Source organism: Diabrotica virgifera, chromosome 2 (genome assembly GCF_917563875.1).
Source record: "Diabrotica virgifera virgifera chromosome 2, PGI_DIABVI_V3a".
NCBI classification, from domain to species: Eukaryota; Metazoa; Arthropoda; class Insecta; order Coleoptera; family Chrysomelidae; genus Diabrotica; species Diabrotica virgifera.
The window spans coordinates 198987057-198997781 of record NC_065444.1 but is presented as its reverse complement, the minus strand read 5'-3'; positions in this window follow the sequence as shown (position 1 = coordinate 198997781).

Here is a 10725-nt window from a genome sequence, read left to right as displayed (position 1 = left end):
ATCGATTTTTTTTCATATATCGAAAACCCTTCGAGATTTTTCATTGAAAATGGACATGTGGCATTATTATGGCAGCAACATCTTAAAAAAAAATTAAAGTGAAATTTGTGCACCCCATAAAATTTTTAAGGGGGTTTTGTTCTTTTAAACCCCCCCAAACTTTTGTGTACGTTCCAATTAAATTAATATTGTGACACCATTAGTTAAACAAAATGTTTTTAAAACTTTTTTGCCTCTTAGTACTTTTTTGATAAGCCAGTGTTTATCGACCTATTTTGAATATTTGTCGAATCCACCACATATTTGTATATGGTTAAATACGATTATAGAGACCTGTTAATAATCTGAAAATGTATTTATAATTTACATTTTTAGGTATATTTTGAAAAAGAAGCCATATCTCGATAAAAGGTGATTTCCCAAAAAAAGACTAAGAGTCAAAAAAGTTTTAAAACACTGTGTTTAACTAATGGTACCACAATAATAGTGTAATTGGAACGTACACAAATATTTGGGGGGTTTAAAGGAACAAAACCCCCATAAAATTTTTATGTAAATATATTAAAAAAGAAGCCGCATCTCGATAAAAACTGGCTTATTGAAAAAATACTAAGAGTCAAAAAAGTTTTAAAAACGTTGTGTTTAACTAATGATACCACAATAATGAATTAATTGGAACGTATACAAAAGTATGGGGGGTTTAAGGGAACAAAACCCCCATAAATTTTTTATGGGGTGGACAAACTTCACTATAATTTTGTTTTAAGATGTTACTGCCATAAGAATGATACATGTCAATTTTCAATAAAAAATCTCTAATAGTTTTCGATATATTGAAAAAAAATCGATTTTCATTTTGTAACTTCAAAGGGCTGTAACTTTTTTTATGAGCACATTTGTACTAAGGTAAGTTAGGTTCAATCAAACTATTTTTGACCGCAGAATGTGTGGTATAATTTATGACCAATGTATAACAATAGTAATTATTAAGTCATATGTACATATATATATATAGGTACATACTACCTACTGTAAATGTTTTTTTTTTCAGAATAAACATAATTTTGTTTCGTTCAAAATCGCATGCGTGTATTATTTAAACCACCTATCAACGACTGCTAGTTGCAGACAAATTGGTTACTGGCAAGTTAAAAGATCCATAAAATCGTTATCGTTAAGGCTATTCGCTTTTGTCGAAGGGCCCCGAAATTTTTCCCGCCAGGGGCCCCCAATCGTCTTAATACGCCACTGATTACTTGTGTCCTCATATTTGTGATATCGTGATATATCTGAAAATATGCACTTTTAATAAATGCATATGCACTTATACAATTTATCCAAAATATGCAAATATGCTCTTAATATGCATTTTGCATATTTCCCGAGTTCTAGTCATAAGTAATATGGAGTTTGGCATGTGAAATGTGTCTATTGTATATTGATAATTATGACCCCGTTCAGGCTGACACCTCAGTGGATACGGGAAGTAGCAATAAGTGATGAAAGTGGAAAGTTAGTGTAGTGATTAAAGGTTTTCACCTCCTATTTTGTTTAACCTCCATCGATTTGCATGAAAATTGGTGACTAGTTAGAGCATACCTCAAGAAATAAAACTGATTTGGTGCCAACTTGCACTTTTACCCTGGGGGCGGATATCACCCCTTCTCGGGGGTGAAAACTATTTTATTAAAAATAACCCCACAAATCGATAGAGCGGCAAATTTTAAGTAAAATTTGTTATATCATGTTATTAAAATAAATCAATACTTTTTGAGTTATTAAAAATAAAAGATTTGTCTGTTTAAGAGCACATGCGTGAAGTTACGGATGATAAAAAGAATATATTAATTAATTGTATGTTACTAAAATATTATTTTTATATTATTTAGATATTATAAATTTAGCAAAAGTGTATTCGAATATGTCAAATGTACCCATTATTGGACACCTCCTGTTTCTGAACATATTCAATTTATATTGATAGAAAAAATTTAATTAAATATCGAAATAATATAAAAATGATATTTTACTAACATACAATTAATTAAGACGTTCTTTTATCATCCGTAACTTCACGCATGTGCTCTTAAATAGACAAATCTTTGATCTTTAATAAATCAAAAAGTATTGATTTATTTTAATAGCATGATATAACAAATTTTACGTAGAATTCGTCCCTCTATCGATTTGTGGGGTTATTTTTAATAAATTAGTTTTCAACCCCAGAAAGGGGTGGTATCCACCACCAGGGTAAAAGTGCGAGGTGGCACCAAATCAGTTTTGTTTCTTGAGGTATGCTCTAACTAGTCACCAATTTTCATGCAAATCGATATAGGTTTAACAAAATAGGAGGTGAAAACCTTTAATGACTGCACTAACTTTCCCCTTTTATCCCTTATTGCTACTTCCTGTATCCACTGAGGTGTCAGCCTGAAAGGGGTCATAATTGTCAATATTCAATGGACACATTTCACAGGAAAAACTCCATATTACTTATGACGATGATTTTTCGGTTCTAGTTCTCCGTCTATTGGGAAAAAACCTAAGATTTACAAAGCCGAGTTGCTTGTTTTAATTATGTTCTATAGCCAATAGAACAGAGACGTAACTTAATAAAAGTTGTTCTCGATTATCTCATACATGTGCAAAAAACCACCGTGTAGACTAGATTACTAGCAGAAATAACAAAATTAAAATGATTTAAACATTGTACATTTAAACTTATATTGAAAACTTTTAAATTCGTTTTTATAGGTTTTTAGAATACTTCATGGTTATATAGCCTGTTTTCAGACAATGAAGAAAAAATCAAAACGTTTTGTTTAAATATTAAATACCTTCTATATTATGTCTTATAAGATGCACTAAAATAAAGAAACTTATATTTCGCTTATTCTTTTATTTTTGTTATCTCTTTTTATCCTAAGCATCCCTAAAGTTCTTTCAAACAAGCAATCTGTTTAATGCAATTAGTCCATTCTTTCACGGTTTTTGCTCTAAATTTTAAAGAACCGCTTGGATTGACATGAAATTTGGCATACGCATAGCTTACATGTCAAAAAAAAAGTGATATTGTGCCGATGTGTGCTCTTGCCCTGGGGGTGACTTCCACCCCCACTTGGGGGTGAAAAAATATATGTCCCAAAAAGTCCGGAAATGGATAAATTGACTAATTTTAAGTAACTTTTGTTCTATAGAGCTTTTTCGCAAAGTCAACATTTTTCGAGTTATTTTCCAGTGAATATGTTAATTTTTCAACAGAATAACTACATTTTTAGACGGTTTTTCGCAAATTACTCAAATAGTAAGTATTTTGTCGAAAAAAAAAACGTTCTTAGCAAAAATATATCCTGTAGAAAAGTAAAAAAGTGGTGTACGCGTTAGGTCTCTGGACCTCGTAAAACCAGAGTTATAGCCAATGAAAAATAGATTCATATTCACCAAATTTCAAATAGAATACTTCGAAGTGAAATATCCAAAAAATTAAGCACTTTTTGAGGAAAATCGATTATAACTTTTTTAAAGTGTTTAAAAAAGCTTTATATTTGTTTTTATAAAAAGTTTCTAGCATTAAATTTAAGCAAGTTACGCTCAAAATAAAGTTGGTCGCTTTTGTTTTGGCAAAAAAAATCGGGAAGACCACCCCCTAATTAGCAACTTAAATGAAATTAATCGTTACCGCTCCACAAATTATTTTACTTATGTTGTGTTTTTTTATGATCTGTAAGTTTCATCGATTCAAAGTGCTTATTTTGGAAAGAATTTGGTTTTAAAGTAAAATTTTGTAAAATTTTTTTTTGAAAAATATGATTTTTTTCAAAATAACTTAAAAATTGTTAGAGATACCAAAAATCTCGAAAAACAAAAAAAATCAGCATTGCTCTTCTGAATATCATGTATTTTTTTGTTTTTCTGTTAGACAAAAATTTATTGAGATTTGGTGTTTCTAAATTTGCATACATTCGTGATGAGTGAATCGTTCAACTTCTTTTAACTACAGCCCTTTTAAAAATAAGGACTTTAAACCGATGAAACTTACAGATCATATAAATAATACGTACACGGGTCAAGAAACTTGTGAAGTCGTAACGATTAAGTTCATTTGAGATACTAATTAGGGGGTGATTTTTACGATTTTTTTACCAAAAAAAAGGGACTAACTTTATTTTGAGCGTAACTTGTTTACTTTTGATGCTAGAAATTTTTTTTATAAAACAAAAATTAAGCTTTTTTTAAACACTTTAAATAAGTTTTAATAAGTTTTCCCCGAACTGTGCTTAATTTTTGGTTATTTCACGGTAAAGTATTCCATTTGGAATTTCACGAATATGGACCTCTTTTTAATTAGCTCTAACTCTGCTTCTACTAGGTATAGAAACGTAATATATACACCATTTTTTAAAATTTCTTACAAGCTATATTTTTGTTACGAATGTTTTTTCGACAAAATACGTGCTATTTGAGTTATTTGCAAAAAACCGTCTAAAACTGTGGTTATTTTGTTGAAAAAATGAACATATTCACTGGAAAATAACTCGAAAAGTATTGACATACTGAAAAAACTCTATAGAACAAAAGTTACTTAAAATTAGTCAGTTTATCAATTTCCGGACTTACTTTGGACGAATACTTTTTCACCCCCAACAGGGGGTGAAAAGCACCCCCGAGGCAAAAGCACATATCGGCACAATATCACTTTTTTTCTTTGACTTGTTAGCTATGTGTATGCCAAATTTCATGTCAATCCAAGCGGTTCTTTAAAATTTAGAGGTTTTGCAATATTTACCGTTAAAGAACGGACTAAATATGTGACTGCAACACAACTCAATATTGCCAACAATAACGCCTAGACTATTGATTCAATAAAATTGTGTTTTTACTAGGAAAGTTTTGGGGTAGTTCTGATTTCTTTAATTGTCTATATATTTTGGACTGCTGAATTCGAATATGAGGTTTGCGGACAAAATTTCGTGACGGAACATTGAATAAATCGCGAAAAAAGCGAAAAATTTCTGCTTTTTTCGGCTTTTTTGCTCAAATCTCGGAAACTATTAACTTTTGGTAAATGGTCTGTTAACAAAAATTAAAGTACTTAAAATTCTCTACAAACATCACTATTTACTTTTTTTTCAGACGAACCGTTCGGTCTAAAGTGTAAGTTTAAAATTGCCAATTTGTAAGGATCTCTGCAAAATCCACTTTTTACATTCCAAAACTTTATTTTTTATTAGAATGCTTATTTGTTAAATTTACATCCTCAATCTAGTGGAGGATGCTGATATTCTAATTATCACAACAGCTCTTGAGATGGCACCGTCAAATGAACAGTGACAGTGGTGGGGGAAGATATCGACCTTCTGGTCATTTTGATTGGCCTGTGTAGTCCTAACACAAAAAATTTGTTTTTTCTGAAATCAGGAAAAGCAAAGGTTTCGCAAAGCTTCTACAACCCTCATCTGGCTGCTGAAAGAATCTTGAATAGACCATATCTTATTCCTACATGTGATGAGTGGTTGTAATACTATTTCTGCGTTGTTTAATCGGGGGAAACTGAAATTCCCTAATGTCTTGCAGAAGAACACAGACTTACAACCAACCATTGAGGCTTTTAAAAACCCTAACGCATATTAGGATGAGTTTGCCACAGCAGGAAACGTGTTTCTCGTGGCTCTATATGAAAGAAACAAAGAGACCAGTCTGAACATTGCCTCATTACCCCCTACTGAATCTGCTGCACGAGAACATTCACTTAGAGTTTACTATTAGGTGCCGCAATGGTTATCTTTATATCAAGCCACACCTGACGAGCAACGAAAAGATCCAAGTGAGTGGGGTTGGAAAAAAACTACTAGTGGTCTCGTGCCAGTGCCAACTACTTCGGATCCTACACCAAACTGACTACTACGGTATATTTTTTGTAAATATAAAAAGGGGTGCCAACGCCATTGTGGATGCAGGAAAACGAGCCTCTCACAAGTTATTTCGTAATCATTTATTTCTCCTGGATATATAATCATAAGTCAGTATCACTACCTCTTTTATTATCCAGGAGAATGAACCCTGGCGCTGACGATGGAGAAATCAGATCCTAAGCCAGGATATGATGCCATCGAAAAACCTCAGCACAATGCGGAATGTATGTTTAATCTCAGAACCTATTTTGCAATCATCATTTCTCCTTTAGAACTGACACCATCTCTTTTATTTTCCAGAACAAGCAGAATATTGTCCAGACCCACCGCCACTGGAGAACCACAGCTAGGACCTTCTAAAAGCCTACGGCTCATATAATGTTATATTATACACCATTTTGTATTTTAATTTGTTTTCTATTTTAATTTGTAATGTTAATAACCACGATATTTTAAGTTTTATTTTGTTAGAGTCCCGATAACAAAAGTTAACCATTTTAAATACCTAGGATGTTGGATAAACGAGTCACTAAATCCGGATGAAAAAATTAAAACTCGTATAGAAATTCCAAGACGAGCATTTATGAAACTTAGATCTATTCTGAGAAACTCTTAGTTGAATTTACAACTAAGAAATCAAGTTCCTAAAATGTTATGTGTATCCTGTTTTACTATATGGATGTGAAACCTGGACCATGAAGGTTTACATGATGAACAAATTAGAAGCCTTCGAGATGTGGTCGTATCGTAGACTGCTCAGAATATCTTGCGTTCAGCGCATTTCAAACACAGAAGTCTTAAACAGAGTAGTAGGTCAAGGCGAAGGTGACTTAACCAAGATGATAAAAAAGAGAAAACTTGAATATCTCGCGCATACAATGAGAGGTAGCAGATACAAGATGCTGTATTTAATAATCAACGGAAAGATCGACGGAAAAAGTGGACTATTTTATGCCGCGCAAGATCGAGAACAATATAGGCAAATTGTCATGGAAGCTATCTACGCCTAAAATTTGGGCACGGTGCTTAAAGAAGAAGAAGAGTCCTATATTTAGTGATACTGCTTATAAAATTTCGACTTTTTGAAGTTATACTTCTTTACCGGCGATATGAGGGTGAATTTTTATATGTTAAAACCTATGATCCCGGCGCATGCGCATTATAACTTTGTTCTGATTGGATGTTCAAATGACATGTCAAAAATTATTCGATATGGCGGCTGTGGCACAGCTGTAGTTTGATTATTTATGGTTGTTGCGTTTTAAAATTTGTGTGAAAAGAAACAACAAACAAAAGTTAGTTAATAGTTATACTGCCTTTTTAAATAGTTTTCATATACCTATATTTTTGGACTTTTGGACTATTTTGGACAAGGAAAACTCATTCTAATTTGGGAAGTAGTTTTTATTATAATCATATTGTAATTATACACTTGGATTAGGTTGAAATACAGTAGAGCGTCGATTATCTGAACTAATTGGGGAACATAGGTGTTCGGAAAACCGATTTGTTCGGATAATCGAACTACAATATATTGATACATATTTATAGTCACACATATTTATCCACAAGTGAATAAAAGTCATATTTATATACCTACATATTTATTTATATCTTGATAATGACAACTAGCAACTAAACGAAAAAGTGCAGTCTTTGCAACAACATAATTATTTTTGGATACAATATTGAAGAAAATTGAAGATATTTTAAGCGTCAATTACTAACGCTTGCTCGGTATTCGAGTGCGGGACGCGGGAGTCGATAGTTCGAATAAGCGGTCGTTCGGTTGATCGACGTTCGGATAATCGACGCTCTACTGTACATTTATTTTCTCAAGAATGGGGATTTTAGAGAGAAATCCCAAATTAGGTCCGATTTTTATTTTTAAATTATGATTTTTTGGCGTAGATTTATTTATCTAGTAGGTATGTAATGCTTTGATTTACATACTTAATTTGATTACCAACAAAAGTTCTACCAATCTTCATCTAATATATTGTTTTCTTACTGTTTTGTTATATTTTAATTTTAATATTTTCTTCCACAAAATTTAAACTACATAATTTAATTATATTCAAAACAAGTGTCAAACAGTAAAACGTTCAGTTACCCTATTTTTCCACATGACAAATAATGTGGAATTGGACGAGTGAGTCTAGGCTTCGATTACGAATCAAAGCGCCCTGAAATTTACGGGTTCGATTTCCCATGCAAGTTTTTATTTTTTTATTTTTTTATGCATTTTATGATTGTAAGTATATTTGTTATATAATTTTTTTTTCAGAAAGTGCGTATTTAAAATTTTTGCCGACAATTATTATCGTTCAGAAATCATTTTTCTTTGTGGCATTTTTCAATGTGTTTGTGTGCGTTTTATTCTTTTATTTTTTTTTTAATTTTTGGTATTGTTTTAAAAATCACATAATATGTAGTAGAAGTATAACTTCTTACGTGCGTACAAAGTACACACACATTCTTTTTTTTTAATTATTTGTGCGGGAAACTAAGAGAAATTTATCAAATGATAGCATTTTAATAAAAAATAAAGTTTTAAATGTAAAAAGTGGGTTTTGCAGAGACCGTTAAAAATTTTCAATTTTCAACTTGCACTTTAGACCAAACAGTTCGTCTGAGAAAAAAATTAAATAGTGATGTTTGTAGATAATTTTAAGTACTTTAATTTATGTTAACAGACCATTTACTGAGAGTTAATAGCTTTCGAGATTTAAGCAAAAAAGCGGGAAAAAGCAGAAATTTTTGGATTTTTTCGCCATTTTCTCAATGTTTCGTCACGAAATTTTGTCCGCAAACCTCGTATTCGGATTCAGCAGCCCAAAATACATATATAATGAAAGAAATCTGATCTACGCCAAAACTTTCCCACTAGAGAGCTCGTAGAGTACAAATTCACTGAATTATATGCAATATAGGTGAATGTTTTAGTATGTCTCGGCCATATTATAGCCAGTACTAGCTGCACATTGTTGGTATCGCTCATATTTTTTTGCCGGACGATCGCTTGGCGAGCGAAAATACTTGCACTATATTCTGTATTTTGCTGAATATTTGTTTAATTTAATATAATAGTCTAAGAGCTGGGAGCGGATTTTGTGCGTGATAAGTAATATGGAAAAACTATACGGAGATCTGTTGAATTAGTTGTGGACATGACTTTCACCAACGGCCGGAAACCAGAGTTGGGGCCGAGGGTAGTTATAAGGGGTCAAAGTCGCGGATTTTATTATTTTTTTTATGACGCTCATGATCGAGATAGTGCACCAAAATTTGGGAATAAGTAGGTCATGACGTACCTAAGTAAAATCTCTAGGGGCTCAACGCTGCGTGGCCGACAAAGGGGTGGGGGTAGGGGTGAATATAAAAAATATAACGGGTTTTTCGCGACGTTCGTGATTGAGATAGTGCACCAAAATTTGGGTATAAGTAGATCATGACATAAATAATTAAAATCCCCATAGCCGGAAACTAGAGTGGGGAAGGAAGGTAGTTATAAGGGGTCAAAGTTCCGTTTTTTATTATTTTTTTTGTCACGCTCATGATCGAGATAGCGCGCCAAAATTTGGGAATAAGTAGGTCATGACGTAACTAAGTAAAATCTCCAGGAGTAGAACGCTGCGGGGTCGACAAAGGGGTGGGGCAGGGGTGAATATAAAAAAATGTAAGGGGTTTTTTGCGACGTTCGTGATTGAGATAGTGCACCAAAATTTGGAAATAAGTAGACCATTACATAACTAAGTAATATCTCCAAAGGCGGAAACCAGGGTGGCGGACGAGGGTAGTTATAAGGGGTAAAAGTCGCGCTTTTTATTATTTTTTTTTGTGGCGCTCATGATGAAGATAGTGCACCAAAATTTGGGAGTGTGTAGGTTATGACGTAACTAAGTAAAATCTTCAGGGGCGGAACGCTGCTTGGTGTACAAAGGGGCGGTAGGCAGGGGTGAGTATAAAAATATATGGGGGTTTTTTTGCCGTTCGTGATCGAGATAGTGCACCAAAATTTGGGAATAAGTAGATCATTACATTACTAAGTAAAATCTCCAGCGGCGGAACGCTGCGTGTGGGACAAATGTTGTGCCGGGTCACAAAAAATAAATCACACTGAGAATTTGACCCCTTAAAACTACCCTCATCCCCAACCCTGGTTTCCGGCTCTGGGGATTTTACTTAGCTAAGTCATGGTCTACTTATTCCCAAATTTTGGTGCACTATCTCAATCTAGCACGTCGCAAAAAACTTCTTATATTTTTTATATTCACACCTACCCCCACCCCTTTATCGGCCACGCAGCGTTCCACCCCTAAAGATTGTACTTAGTTATCTCATGACCTACTTATTCCCAAATTTTTGTGCACTATCTCGATCATGAGCGTCACAAAAAAAAATAAAAAAAACGGCGAATTTGACCCCTTATAACTACCCTAATGCCCAACTCTGGTTTCCGGCTCTGAGGATTTTACTTAGTTATGTCATGGTCTACTCATATCCAAATTTTGGTGCACTCTGTCAATCACGAACGTCGCAAAAAACCCCTTATATTTTTTGTATTCACCCCTGCCCCACCCCTTTGTCGGCCACGCAGAGTGCTACCCCTGGAGATTTTACTTAGTTACGTCATGACCTACTTATTCCCAAATTTTGGTGCACTCTCTCGATCATGAGCGTCACAAAAAAAATAATGAAAACGGCGACTTTGACCCCTTATAACTACCCTCATCCCCAACTCTGGTTTCCGGCTCTGGGGATTTTACTTAGTAATGTCATGATCTACTTATTCCCAAATTTTGGTCCACTA